The sequence below is a fragment of the Crinia signifera genome, chromosome 5 (genome assembly GCF_055691185.1).
Source record: "Crinia signifera chromosome 5, ASM5569118v1, whole genome shotgun sequence".
NCBI lineage: Eukaryota > Metazoa > Chordata > Amphibia > Anura > Myobatrachidae > Crinia > Crinia signifera.
Window position 1 is genome coordinate 170,464,036 of NC_139221.1, and position 15,558 is coordinate 170,479,593.

General features: G+C 45.3%; 1 protein-coding gene across 3 annotated transcripts in view; it reads left to right on the top strand.

Moving 5' to 3' along the window:
* The first annotated feature begins 896 nt into the window (after positions 1-896).
* The window catches only part of PTPN3 (protein tyrosine phosphatase non-receptor type 3), a 524,536-nt gene continuing 509,874 nt past the window's right edge, over positions 897-15,558 (top strand). For 2 of the 3 annotated variants that reach the window (XM_083188290.1, XM_083188291.1), the window contains exon 1: positions 898-1,499. The gene's annotated coding sequence lies outside the window, so the exon portion shown is untranslated. Of the gene's footprint in view, positions 1,500-15,558 lie in introns of all 3 variants that reach the window. The other variant, XM_083188292.1, reaches the window with a different exon arrangement.

Genomic DNA, 15,558 nt, shown 5'->3' on the forward strand with positions numbered 1-15,558 from the left:
AAGTCTATAAATTGAATACAATCAGTGGCATAACAATAGCGCCGCTACGCCACTGAATACAATAATAATAATAATAATAATAATAATAATAGATATAAGGTCTGATAATTAATGATGGAGAGTAGGGATATATGTAAGTACATAAGTACCAGAGCTTCACATTCCTGATATTGGTAAATCTGGCAACATCACATCTCCCAAAGAAACCTATGGGGATGCAGCTGCCTCCGGAATAAAGGTATGAGAGATCAATTCATACATTTAGAGGGGACGACGACTATACAAATAATAGGGTATGGGTACATGACCCCGGAATGCGGGGGGTGTCCTGTCTTGGGGAGCTGCCTGTGACAGCTGTCACCAGGGAGAGGAGAAGGGTGTGAATAAAACCTACCTGTATGGTCCGGGCATGTAGCACACGGGGAGGCTGTAATCTCCCTTTCCCCATGTCCTTGGTTAAAGGTATCACAGGCAACCCCCGGATAACAAACACACCCCTCAGACCAGACACTACAAGCTCTGGAATGCAGAGTTTGATGTCCGGTCCTGCGTTCTGGGGTCTTAGTCCCCAAATAATATTTGCGTTGAACACCCAAAAAGTGTGCTTTCTGGGAATTAGCCCAAATATTGAATGATAAATGAGCCCCATAACCACGGAAGGTAATGCACTCCAACATCTTGCCACATATCAACTTTATGAGGTATCTTTGGTTTTACTAGACTGATTTATTTTTTTTGTAATTTATATTTACTATGTTACATATATGGTAATTTACTGTGTACATTTTGTTTATTTAGCTCCCAGCAATGATGGATGCCTGTATTTAGCACAAAGGTCTCCGATACTCTGGAAGAAAGCAGCAGAACATCTCCTGGCACTCCTTTCTCTGCAACACATCCATTCCTACTCAGATGCTTGTTGGGCAGGAGAATGAGGCTGGAGGAGTGGAATACATAGACAGTTGCTCTATTTGCATTTGGAAGCAATGTGATTGTCTCTAAGGAGGACTCAGCTGATGTCACACACAGAGGAGGACTGAGAAAGAGAAAACAGAAGCCATCACACACGATTTGGGGGAGATTTTTGTGAATATTATTTTGTATGCAATGCCTGCTGTTCTGTGTTGATCAATTGTAATAAAATCTACATACTTAGGCACTGTGAGAGGTGGAGCTTTGCTGCTGGTGTGAAATGTGTGGACTCACAGGAGCAGGAGGTGAAAGGGGGAGGTAGAGAAGGACGACGAGGAGGAGGCTGCTGCTGCTGCTGGGAAGTGGGACAGTGTGTGCAGTAGCAGTAGTATTAGGAATCTGCTTCCTGGAATCAGCAGAACAGCACCACCTGCCTTCCTTTGTCAGGAGATTCCGTGGCCCCCCTGAAAAGTAGATCCACTATTTCTGCACTCTGTGTCTGTGAGGTGTTACTGGAGTGGAGGGCAGGACTAGCCGGAGTGTGAGGGGTACAGCACCGGAGGAGGATCCGATTCTGGATGGTGCAGGTAAATGACTGCAGTGGGGAGTGCCGGCGCTGTTACTCATTGCTGCAGGAAGCAGGCAGCAGCCTGAGCCAGACTGTGTGTCCCGGCTAGCAATTTGTACATGCTCTCATCACGTCAGGGGTTTGCGAGCTTTCTTCTGATAACTGTAGTTTGCTATTAGCGATCTGTGTACTCTATCTCCACCTCTGTCAGCAAAATGAGCAGGTTATATTGTATATCACCCAATCTGAACTTTGAGAGAGATGAAAGCTAGAAAGTCACACATGACTGTAAAGTACATGGGAAAGAAGGCATCGGCTTGTGTAATAATGCAGTAGTGTGGAGTACAATGTGCACCTCCGTAAAGGAGATCATTTATTTATGATCTTAACTTAATGCAAAGAGTTCACAAATCCCACAATACACGGGGGTAGGAGTAAAAGGCCAGGATTGGCCCAGGCTAGTTTAAGTAATGTGACAGGTAGGCAATGTGCAGGCCTGGCAGGTCTCAGCACATTACATCTGGAATAATAACAAGGAAGTGGTTAGTAATCTAAGCATGGCTTCAGTTAATCTCATTCCCGACGTAGATCACCACCACTACTTCAACTGTCCTCAGCACATCTCTTTTATCCTTTCTTCTTGGTTAAACATACTTTCTGAAGTTTCTTTTAACAAAGATTAGTATGTCAGACCGTAACATTCATAATTCTATAATTTAACCTGAATTTGCAAGCTATTACCGATCTAGTCTCTACCATTACCTAATGTATTATGGGAGGGGTACGGTCATTGGGACACTATTAGGTTGACATGCAGGAAGGTCAACAGGGTTATTAGGTCGACATGGGGAAGGTTGACAGTCAAAAGGTCGACATGGGTTTTTTCTCCTCCCCCTTTTTTTTTTTTTTTTGTGCCGACAGGTGGTATTTTCATGCCCTACCATCCACTAGGGTGCTGTGGGAGAATAAAATAGTGTGCCGAGCATAGCGGTGCTACACTTTAGTGTGTATGTTGATTGTGTCGACATTCGCGTGAAAAAAACCCCAAACATGTTTACTTTTTCAATGTCGACCTTACCCATGTCTACCACACCCATGTCGACCTTCACTCATGTCGACCTAGTGGTGTCGACTTAATGCTTGTTGATCTACTTCCTGGTGACCTAATGATCCATACCCGTATTATGTGTCTTGTAAGAATTATTATAATATGCTAGACAAATTTGCGGAAGAGCATTTTTATACCTACATAAATTGCACCATGTACCCCTTTTACACCTCAGTCTCAACCCAATGGGGAGACCATACTTTTGGACCGCAGTATCCTGCGGCCAGCCCGGAAGTTAGCCTCCGCTACTGTCTCATTTACTATGCAGACAGCAGCAGAGCCTGGGTGGAGGTGAGTGGATGACTGTGTGCAGCATCCATTCACCCCACAGAATGAGACTGGGGGCAGCCATGCAGCTTTCCTGGGTGCTGGCTTTGCCCCAGCATGTTGGTTGCTATCGTTGGTGGTCCCTGCTGGTGTATTTCCTGGAGCTTTGCGATGTCCGCTTCAAGTGCTGGATCAGGGCCCACAGCGTCACCTGTTCAGCATTATGCTGGGGGGACACCGGTGTAAAAGGGGACAACTGCCGGATCCTCTGGTGTAAAAGTGGTATGAGATTGCAGCCATGGGTGGTAGTGTTAAGATGGTCATACAATTATGCAATTGGGTAATCAATCACACAAAAAGCATACAAATCGCATGTGACAGCATGTACGATGCGCATGCAACGTTGCCGCCTGGGAAGGTCAGGTGCTGCTCAAGGGTGGATTACGGGTGACTTCTCCGCTCAGAGAAGTCGTCCTAGTGCCTTTAGAGCAGGCATTCCCAACCACGGTCCTCAAGGCACACCAACAGTGCAGGTTTTAAGCCCCGTACACACGGGGGATATATATTGCTCAGTTTCTCCTTTTCATCAGCGACCAGAGATGGAGCCGGGGGAGCCGCAGAGGTAATCAGCTGGTCGCAGGAGCAAGCTCCTGCGACCAGCGATTATAATGGGGCTGAAAACGGGAGCGCGCATTTATCGCCGGGGCACACTCCCATCACTGGCAATGTGGTCGCCAGCGACCATATTCCCACCGATTTCAGCCCCTATCGCCCCCATGTGTACACAGCTTTAGTGATATCCAGGCTTCAGCACAGATGGTTTAATCAAAAGCCCTCAGATACTAATTAAGTCACCTGTGCTCAAGCCTGGATATCTAGAAAACCTGCATTGTTGGTGTGCCTTGAGGACCGTGGTTGGGAATGCCTGCTTTAGAGCTTAGATTTCTGTATCACCGTCTTTTCACATAAAACTCTGTAACTGGAAATAGTAAACTGTGTCTCCATTTTCAAGTTTATACAAGTTTCCTCATAATGGACTTAGCCCTTTAACTTAAGTGGGCGGGTTTGGGTATGCTAACATAGTGTACGCGGTTGGCTCTGCACAGAGCTTTCCTCAACACAGTTTTTTTTCTGCAATGCTACAACTACAGTAACATCAATATTTACCCTGAGCCTGAGGAGTTTCTTAGTGTTATGTGTATGAAAGGGGGAAGGGAGCTGCCACTGGAATTATCCAATTTCAGTGATCCAGTAAATGGTTTCAATTTTAAGTGTGTGTGTGTGTGTGTGTGTGTGTGTGTGTGTGTGTGTGTGTGTAATAATACATGTAATTTTTATGTACTGTAGGTGTACGTTTTTTTTATTCTGGGTGCTCGGTTGTACTGTACACAGTCCAGTTGTGGTCTGTGTACTTACTATTTAGCAAAGGCATGGGTTAATGAATATGCTGTGTTGAATAAATTCTGCATATAGTGACACACTTTAAAAAAAAAAAAAAAACACACTCTGTAATTGAAACCTTCTCTATCACATGCCCGATATTGTCATTTGGCACGTCCTTATTCTACCGGTAATTATCGTCGGACCCTATTTGCCAGAACATTTTACCTTAAGACCAGATGGTTTTGCTTTTTGCTTTTTGAGTGGTGCAGTTCACTGGAAATTGTTGCAGAAGGCCGACCATTCCATCCTTTACTGAAACTTCAAAAATAATTTTCCAAACACCATGCACGTTCCTGGATAGCATACTGTGGTATATCGGTTGGAACTCAACGTCTACTGTCAGACCTGATTGTCTTTGCAGCTCCCTGAGAGGGGTCACACGCGATTAGGCACTCCATGTGCCAAGTTTTGCATGTGATAAATTTCATGCAATTTATCACATGCAGCTCCCAGGGAGCTGGGGGACGGCAGCAGGCGGGGGATGTTTTTTGACCCGAATGTCAACATGGACACAGTTTCCAGTGCACCGCATCGCTCGCTTTGGGCACGCTATTATATTCACCCACCACACCCTATTGGATGGTAGGGCATGAAATAATGCCTGTCGGCTCAAAAAACAGTAAAAAACCCCATGTCTACCTTGTGACTGGGTTATAAATTAAGCTCAAACTTCTGTTGTTAATAGAACTGTATGGCAGCGTTATGATACATGGGCTCTGAATGAAGTGGAACGCACAATCCAAAATGGCGTCCATTTGGAACGCACTTCCGGCTTGTCAGTGATGTTAGTCCCGGACACGCAGAGAGAACAGCGTGTATGGGACACAGGAGATCAGAACATGCTGGCCACATTCAGAAGGTGGCCATCGGCTCCACTACCACTAACTATTACTATTTAAATTATATGAGGCACGGGGTATAAAATTCCCATTAAAACACCTAATATACGTTAATTGTGAAACGGGTTAGTGAGGTGCATTATGGGTAAACCCATAGAATTATGGGTAGACCCATGATACACTCGATTAAATCAGATTTAAACCCATTTTATGGCCCCATATTTATCTATCTATCTATCTATTCTATCCTATAACCTATTTTTATTTGTATTGCAAAACCACCCATGGTAATGTAATCCTTACCTCCAATGGTACTTCTGGTTTCTTCAGAGAAGGCCAGCAGAATGAAGTCTGTTTGGGCCGGATCTATATTTATAGGGGGTGAGGAGTAACACTTCCTCCTCAATTCTATTGGCTTACCTCAATACTGCTCTTTTAATGTGCTTTTCCCTAAATTATCCGGGCTATTCCCTTACATAAAAGGTGGATGGATAGAGATTATATATATATATATATATATATATATATCTATATCACATTTAGAATATACCTTTATTACCGGATGAATGACCTTATCCGCATTATAGGTATGTTATATATATAAAACCTTTTTTTTAATAATGTTGAAAATAATATGTCTTCATGACAGAAATAATTTAGGATTAAATATTTTTAACAATAAATTTAGGTTCAATATTAGCCCCATAACAGAGGAGGCTAACCGAAACACCTGAACTGCAAATTTTATAGATCACTATGGTCACTATAAAGATATAAATGGATAATTAGAAAATATTTTTTCCTCTACCTCCCCATGGCAGCTGAACTATGGGATTTTCCCCCTCATTAGGTAGATCTGGAAAGGAAAAAAAGACACAACACTGCCCCTATATAAGGACCGCCCCTACTAAGGCTCAGTGTCTTTTTTTCCTTTCCAGGTAGAGGAGGCTTACCCTGAGACTGCTGCAGCCTTCCCCACTGCCTAGTGCAGCTAGGGGTTTAGGCAATTAGAGGCTACCCGCTACCTAGTGTAGTAGGGACACCTGTCTGGCAAACCCCTCTGCCCAGTGCAGTTGTGGGAATATGGATAAAAAAAAAAACAGGATGTACCTTGTCAAGCTGGGGCTCTGCTCAGAGCAACTGGTAGCCGGCACTTAATCCCCGGACGTCACACTCCCTCCTATCCGGACCATGCTCCCTCCTGCCGGGGCTCCTGAGTCAGGAGGCGCTACTACAGCTTCAAACGGCCGGGGGCGATGTCAGACGCGGCGTCTGATGTCATCACGCTGGGCTCATGTTGGCGCGCGTGCCCGGGGGCGCGGTATGGCGTCTGACGTCATCAGGAGGCGCGAGGCTGGGCGCGCCGCCTCTGACAGCACAGGGGAGGACGCCAGCACTTAAAATGGCGGCGCAGCTTGACAGAAACGCTGCTGAGATCCCTGAGCCAGACGGATACCGGGTAAGACTCCACTATGCAGCGCTGCTGCTGGAGTGATATTCATTTATTGTTATACCCAGTACATTCCCAATTAGAGTATTTGTGCTGACAGTGACGATAGGAAGCAGCAAGCAAAATCAGGGTAAGCCAGGAAGAAAATGTTAGTAAAGTGCATGGTAAATGTTTTAGTTTCTGAGTGGGGTTATTGTTCCTTGCAGGTCAGAGTCAAGTAAAGAGAAGCTTGAAAAAGCAGAAGCACAAAAAATTGCATGTGGCTAAATGCTCTGCGTGTGATGCACCTCTGCCAGAAAAATGGAAAAGTGCAGTGTGTGAAAATTGCAAAAAAAAAACGATTATGAGGCCAGATCAAATGGTGGACTTGGTCGCTATGCTTAAGACATCCTTAGCGGATACCTTCGTTACAAAGGAGGACCTGAAGATGGTGTCACATAAAAGGCCTAGAGACACACTATCTGATGACTCTGACCCAGGGGAAGGTCCTGCCACTGACTTGCATGAGGAAGTGGAAGAAGGGGAAGTAACCCAGGAGAAAGCGGAGCTGGACTTTAATCCAGATCTCCTTAACAACCTTCTCATCCTGATAAATAAATCACTCAGCATTGAGGATCCTCAGGAAGAAGGAAAATTACAGGACCTCCTTTTTAAGGATAAAAAGAAAAAACCTAAATCATTCCCTCTATCTAAACCCCTACAGGACATAGTAGAGGAGGAGTGGGCTAGCCCAGATAAAAAAATAGCCGTACCACTTAGAGTCAACAAGATGTACCCATTTGACACGGAGCAGGTGAAAAAGTGGGAGGTGGCTCCCAAGGTAGACTCCGCCATCGCCAGATTATCGAGGAAAACTACTTTGCCCCTAGAAGACGCCAATGTGTTTAAGGACGCGATGGAAAGAAAGATGGAAATGAGCCTGCGTAAGCAGCACATCACATCTGGTGCCTCTATAAAAGCCTCCTCGGCAATAGCGGTGACCTCGAGAGTGCTGAGGTCCTGGTGCCAGGACCTAGAGTCCGACTTACTGGACGGTGTAAAGAGGTCAGAACTCCTCAAAATAATTCAGAACGTGCAAGTTGCCGTTGAGTTCATATGTGATGCATCCCTGGATGCGGTTAGGCTGGCGGCCAGAACAAATGCAAGCACCACTGTTACCAGGAGAGCATTGTGGCTGAAACCATGGTCGGCGGATGCCCAATCTAAAAACAAACTGGTATCACTCCCGTTCCAGGGTGATTACCTGTTCGGGAAGAATCTAGATGATATCATTTCTCTTTCAATGGTCCTGGTGACACAGCTTCACATTGGGATGTAGGAGGGTCCGCAGGAGCCAGGCACCTATCCTAAAGCTTTTGGAGGGTAGGCTCCTCCCCTACTGCATCCCAGATTCCTCAGTTCGTGTTAGGTGCCCACTGGAGTGGGTGCTATTCTAAAGGGCTGCTGGAGCAGCCGAAGGAGTAGAGTTAGTTAGGGTTTTTATTATTTTATTAACTTCTACACTAGCTAGGTAGGCACAGTGTGAGGATTCTCATTAGTGAATCCTCACACTGCTAGCGCAGCAGGAGCTGACAGAAACGAGTCCTGTCAGCTCACTGTGCACGAGGGAGACGCTGTCTGGCCTCCCTGTGCAGCGCTTACAGCTTCTTTTAAGAAGCTGCCTGGGCTCCGGAGCGCTCTGAAACCGGCTTCACGCTAGGTGGGGATCATGGGGGACAGGCGCTCCGTGATGGCGGCGGCCATTTTCTGCGGAGCTTACACACTGAGCTCCTATACTGAGAGGACAGCAGTGTTGTTACAGGCATGTTCCGAGTGGTCCCCAGCTGAGGGGGAGATACTGGAACGAGGAGATCCTACAATGGGAGCGGCTGTCTGGGGGTAGTTGGCGCCAAAAGTCACAGACCCCGCAGCAGCAGGGACTTGGTCCCTTCCCTCACTCTGTTTTTGGCGCCATTCAGAACGCTTGCAGCGGAGCTGAGCTGGCTTACTGATCCTGACAGAGTGATTGGATTTCCTGGGCTTCGCTTTCCCCATTCTGAAGACTACAGAAAGCTAAGTGGCTGAGTACACTGTATATAATGTATGTACATTTAATGCTGTGACTGTGTTATTGAGAACATCATGTCTGAGCAACAGTCTGTGGTTTTGGGGGAGGGAGCCTTTAATGCAATGAGCGCTTGCAGTGGTTGTACACTGAAATTGTCCCTAAGGGGGGCTTTTGTATTTTATGCGCTGCTGTGAAACCCATGGGGAGTGAACCCCAGAGGGTAGTGCATCGGACCTTGCGAGGGCTGAGTCCCTGAGACAGGTCGGAAAAATGCTTTGGTGCATTACTGGACAGGCAGAGTGATGGCTGGTAATTTCCCTAGACCAGGGCCATTCTCTCAGCAGTCCGGCCAGCTCTTTGCCTCGGACCCAGACAGATCCTGACTTATACAAGTCATGCAGGATACTGCTATGGGAATCAGCAGGTTTAAATTACTTGTTTGACAAGCTTTATGGTTACTCTGGGGGGACCCCTAAAAGGTCTGATTCAGTGCCATTATTAGCTGCTGATGAGGAGGGAGAGTACACAGACATACCCTGGGTTCAGGGTGATGTTTCTGAAGAGTCCTCACCCTCAGGGGTGGAGGATTTGATTACTGCTGTAAACAGGCATTGAATTTGTCTGTGAAGTAAAAAACTCCTGCTAAGGTTGTTTTTAAGAGACAGCGTGAGGGAAATGATATCTCTCTGCAGACAAGGGTTTACAAGATTTATTGGAAAACCCCTGATATCTCTCTGCAGACAAGGGTTTACAAGATTTATTGGAAAACCCCTGACAAAAGGCTTTAGATGCCAAAATAGATGGTTAAGCCTGTATCCCATGCCTGAGGATCATGCAGACCTCTGGGAGAAAGTTCCAGTGGTAGAGGCTTCTGTGGTATACTTGTCAAAAACCAACTGTGCTACCAGTGCAAGCCTTCAAGCAAGCAAGTCCTCTGATTGGCTTCAGTCTGGGTCTCTAAGGCCAGGATTGGTGGGTCAGTGACCTGTGCTCTAGTTGACATACTGTCTTTTGTGTGTTGTTACTAGGCAGAGAAGTATAATGCTGCTGCAGAAATGTGATGCAGGCTGAGCAGGAAGCTCTCAAAATGGCTGCCAGAGTTTCCTCAGTGTTTGGAATGCCAGGAGAGTGCTCTGGCTTATAGCTTGGAAGGCAGATAACAAGTCTAAAAAGGCTTAGAGGCATTTGCTTTTAAAGGAAAGCTGTTATTGGTTTACAACTGGAAGAGATTAATAAGCAGGCCACAGGTGGAAAAAAGCACTTTCCTGCCTACTCCTGCAGCCAAAGCAGACATCAAGGTTTTCTGCTTTCAGGCCATCCTTTCGGCCCTCCCCTAGAGGAGGTGCGTCCTTTTGAGGACAGTCTTTTAAGGGATAGTCTCAGTCCTCCAGGGGCAAGGCCCCAAAGTCAAAATTTGGTTCTTTTTATAAGAAACCATAGGAGAGGAAAAATCCTCCGCATACTGCCAGGGGTTTTGCCCGGCGGTGTTTAAGGAGGGGGGACGTCTGTCACTGTTCAGAGACGCAGGGGCACTGTTAAGACCGGAACGCTTGGGTTAGAAATATAACCCAGGGTTAAAAGATTCCCTTCAAAGTTCTTCCACCGAGAAGGTTCATTCCTACACCACTGCCAAAGGAGGCTCGGCTCCGTACAGCTCTCTTGGGAGCGGCTCATTCTCTTTTAGAGAAGGGGGTGGTAGTCCCGGTCCCCAGAGCGGAGGGAAAAAAGGCTTTTATTTCACTCTGTTTTTGGTGCCCAAACCAGACGGGTCTTTCAGCTGATCCTAAACTTAAAGGCATTAATAGCTTTTTGTGGGTAGACCATTTCAAAATAGAGTCTCTACGGTCTGTGCTGCTAAGCCGGGACCAGGGAGAATTTTTAGCGTCCATGAAGGTCCAGGACGCATACTTGCAGGTTCCTATCCACCCGGAACTATTGGGGTGTGCAATAGGAGACCTTCTCCTGTAATTACAGGCGTTGCCTTTTGGTCTGGCCACAGCGTCAAGGGTATTCACCAAATAATGTCAGAAATGGCGGATGTGCTTCGACTGACGGAAATCATGGTTATTCCATTTTTGGACGACCTGCGGTTTAAAGCGGAGTCAGCAGACAAGTGAAGAGTCACTTGGCAGAAACCATCAGGTTTTGCAGATTCACGGCTGGCTTTTAAATTTACAAAAATCTCAATCGGTGCCGTCACAGAGACTCCAATTCTTGGGGATTGGTCTGGATACCCAGTTGCATTGGGTGTTTCTACCAGAGGCATAGGCCAGGGATCTGGCTGCCTTGGTACAGGAGATCCTAGGGTCTCAGAGCACAGCAGTATGGGGGTGACTCAAACTGCTGGGGAAGATGATGGCGTCTTTCGAGACGTTACAGTTCACCAGGTTCCACTCTAGAGTGTCCCAGCGGACAGGGAACTCTCAGACCATGAGGTCAGAACAAATGGTTACACCCACAAAGAAAGAAGTATCTTGTAGGGCGCACTGAGAATCAAAATATTTATTATAAAATATAACTTTTAATAGTTCCTATAAAAAGTCTCTTAATCAGATGGAGACCACATGACCTTGTCTCAGAGTGAAATATTTAAAAGATAGAACAATGTGATAAGAATTGAAAAAATGTGAAAGAATTAAAATGAGAAGAAAAGAATGAACGTATGTGTGTCAGTTATTTATATATTTCTTGGCTTAAATTGCCTTTATAATAAATTTCTGCTTGCTGCTGTTATTATGTTACAGCTGAGCAAACAGTAATGTTGCCACCAGGGTTTATTCAATTATATATTCAATGAGGGAGCACTGTATCATATGGCAGTGTTAATTTTTCCTCATATGAGCAATGTTCTCTGCTGCTCGGTAATATGTGGTTTTTCTGATTTTTTCTCCCAACTGAGTAGTGATTTTATACACAAACACAGTCTAGAGGTGCGTGGGGATGGAACTGTGCTAATAGGCAGCCTGTCACGGCAGCCGATAGCGGTATATGTATGCGGTTACGCCGGGAGCACATTCTAAAAGCTACCCAGAACCTGCACCACTATATATTCTGTGACCGTAATAGCGGCAAACTCTGCTATGTCGGGAGCACACTCTTAGTGCTACCCGAGATAAACTGACAGGCAGCGGCGCAGCATATTGTGTGCGACCGCACAAACAGATAACAGACTGATATTGTCGGGAGCACACATATTGTGCTACCCGCAAATAAACAGACAGGCGGATGCGACCGCTTATTACTGTATGACACCTATAATTGACACTGCTTCACTGTGAAACAGCGCTTAGCGCTCCCTACCTTGGCACATTTAATTGCCATAACCCCCACAATGTTGGGGTGAATAAAGGGAATTGTGTGCACGAACACACAGTGAATAATACCCCAAAGTGAATATAAGTGTTTAATAAAACAGTAATTACTGCTCAATATATGTGAATTGTTTGTATGTACATAAAAAAAGACATTAAATGCTGCATGTCCAATCGAGGCATGTTTAATTACAACTGAGTATATGTGAAACATTTAATCTAACATATCTGTCACGGCATTTCCCGGCGGTAACCCGCTTAGTACCGGGATTGAGGAGAGGTGGGGAATATTATAAGGGGTGCTAACATAAATCACCCTAGGACCAAGAAGTACTATCTAATTATCAGTTCGTCTATAATTGTCACACACCTATATAACCATTTTTAACCCAGCGAGGACATCGCTTAATTTTTGGGTAACAGAGATCCTATTGATATAAATAGGTTACATTGCATTAATTTAACTCCATCTTAAGGAGAGGTGTGACAATAAAAACGTATGGTCCAACTGCACCCGGTCTGGCGGTAAATCCGCTTAAATACAGAAACAGGGACATGCAGAATAAAGAATAAATATTGAAGGGACATATCCTTGATAATTCGATCTATAAAGTTCCATCCCCACGCACCTCTAGACTGTGTTTGTGTATAAAATCACTACTCAGTTGGGAGAAAAAATCAGAAAAACCACATATTACCGAGCAGCAGAGAACATTGCTCATATGAGGAAAAATTAACACTGCCATATGATACAGTGCTCCCTCATTGAATATATAATTGAATAAACCCTGGTGGCAACATTACTGTTTGCTCAGCTGTAACATAATAACAGCAGCAAGCAGAAATTTATTATAAAGGCAATTTAAGCCAAGAAATATATAAATAACTGACACACATACGTTCATTCTTTTCTTCTCATTTTAATTCTTTCACATTTTTTCAATTCTTATCACATTGTTCTATCTTTTAAATATTTCACTCTGAGACAAGGTCATGTGGTCTCCATCTGATTAAGAGACTTTTTATAGGAACTATTAAAAGTTATATTTTATAATAAATATTTTGATTCTCAGTGCGCCCTACAAGATACTTCTTTCTTTGTGGGTGTATAGGTTTAACTTTAAGTAGTGGGTGGCACCCCCCGGACCAGTTTAGTGGAAGATTGGATCTCCACTAAATCTTAGAAAATAACTGGGGGAGGAGAATCCAAACAAAAAGATACTGGTGCGGGAATTCCTTCTTTTGTGTTTTCAGAACAAATGGTGTTGTTTTCAGAAACTCGATCCTTCCTAAAATGGTGGATGGAGGTGGATTCCCTTCGGGGGAGTCGGTCCCTGCAGTCCTGGAGCTGGGTGGTAGTCACTACCGACGCCAGTCTCAGAGGCTGAGGGGCAGTTGTCGTGGACCTGCGTCTGCAGGGCTTGTGGACTTTAGAGCAGAAAGACTGATACTTTACAGTCTGCCTTACTGATCAACATCTTGGAACTGAGGGCTGTGTGGAAGAGGTTTTCTCTGGCGGGAGAAAAGATTACAAGAGCTCCCTTTTAGGCATTCAGACCGACAACGTCACAGCTGTGGCGTATCTGAATCACCAGGGAGGCACACACAGCAATCTGGCCATGTGGGAAGTGTCCCGAATCTTCTTGTGGGCGGAACAGAATGTTCTAGCATTATCAGCAATCTTCATACCAGGAGTGGAGAATATAGAGGCCGACTTCCTGAGCAGGGAGAAACTGATGGAAGGAAAATGGAGGCTGAATCCACAAGTATTCCACTAGATTACAATAAGGGGGAAACCCCGGATAGGGACCTGAAGGCATACAGGTTCATCCATCAGGTACCCAGGTTGTATGACAGGACGTGGGATCCACTGGCAGAAGCAGTGGATGCCATGACTATCCCCTGGGAGGGGAATCTTCTTTATGATTTAACGCCAGTTCCAATGCTGGCAAGAGAGTTGAAAACAATACAGGCCCAGACAATTCCAGTAATTTTAGTGGCCCCAGATTGGCCAGGGAGATCCTGGTACTCGAGGCTTCAGAGATTCTCTGTGGACTCGTGGCGTCTACATCTGAGGTCAGACCTTCTAAAACAAGCACCGTTCAACCAGCTGGATTCAGCTCGATTAATTTTGACGGTCTGGCTGTTGAAAATGCCATTTTGAGGAATATAGGATTCTCAAAGGCGGTGGTTAACGCAATGAGGAAAGCCAGAAAGTCAGTGTCTTCTGTAAATTATTTTGGGGCCTGGAAGACCTATATTTGGTGGTGTGTAAGACAGAGATCACGCACATCGAGATTTAAAATGGCTAAATTGTTGGAGTTTTTTACAGGAGGGCCTTTCCTCTGGGTTAGGCCTTCAGTCACTCATATCTCGACCGTGTCAATTTTTCTTTCCAAAGAAGGATTGCGTTAGAACCAGAAGTACAGACCTTCCTGCAGGGGGTTTATCTATTGAAACCTCCCTACAACCAACCAGTAGCGCCAGGGGAATTATCTCTGGTTCTGGAGTACCTTAAAGAGGCGCCTTTTGAGCCGTTAAGGTCGGTTGACCTTAGTTTCCTTTCAGGGAAGCTGGTATTTTTGTTGGCGGTGGCGTCAAGAAAAAAAAAAAAAAAAAAAAAAAAAATATATCGGAGTTGATTGCTTTGTTCTTCAAGTCTTCCTCCCTTATATGTCACGATGATAGGGCTGCCTTTCGGACAGTACCCCTAGATTTTTACCAAAAGTAGTCTCTGCTTTTCATCTAAATCAGGAGATTGTTCTGCCTGTGTTTCAACCCTCAGAGGGTTGTTAGGAAAAGGGACAAATTAAGGAATTTGGATGTTGTGCGCGTCTTGCGCGTTTATGTGGACAGAGTTAAGAGTGTCAGAAAGACTGATACTTTACTGGTTTGTATGACATACACAAACTTAGTTGGCCTGCTTCTAAGCAGACCATTGCTAGGTGGTTGCGCTCTGTTATTGCGTTTGCATATACTAAAGTTGGTAGGCCTGTACCGGCCAGGATTAATGCGCATACCACCAGGTCGGTTGCCACCTCTTGGGCGGTTCGACATGGGGCAACAGCTGAGCAGGTTTGCAGGGCTGCCACTTGGTCTTCTGTTCATACTTTTGCCAAATTCGATAGGTTCCGTGAGTTCGCGTCGGTGGACGCATCATTCGGGCAAGCAGTGATGAAAACTGCAGACCTGAGCGTACCCACCCAAAAGGACCGGCTCTGGAACGTCCCAATGTGAAGCTGTGTCACCAGGACCATTGAAAGAGAAAAAGGGATTTTTGTAAGAACTTACCGTTCGAATCCCTTTCTCTGATATGGTCCTGGTGACACAGCGATCCCTCCCTTACGCTCAGTAAGTATGCCAGTGTTCATGATGTTTCATGTTATAATTGGTTGAAAAGTTAAATTTAAAATTGTGCATATAATATGTGCAGGTGTTTGTACTGAGTTAATGTATTCCAGTGGCTTTGAAAGATTGAACTGAGGAATCTGGGATGCAGTAGGGGAGGAGCCTACCCTCCAAAAGCTTTAGGATAGGTGCCTGGCTCCTGCGGACCCTCCTACATCCCAATGTGAAGCTGTGTCACCAGGACCATATCAGAGAAAGGGATTCG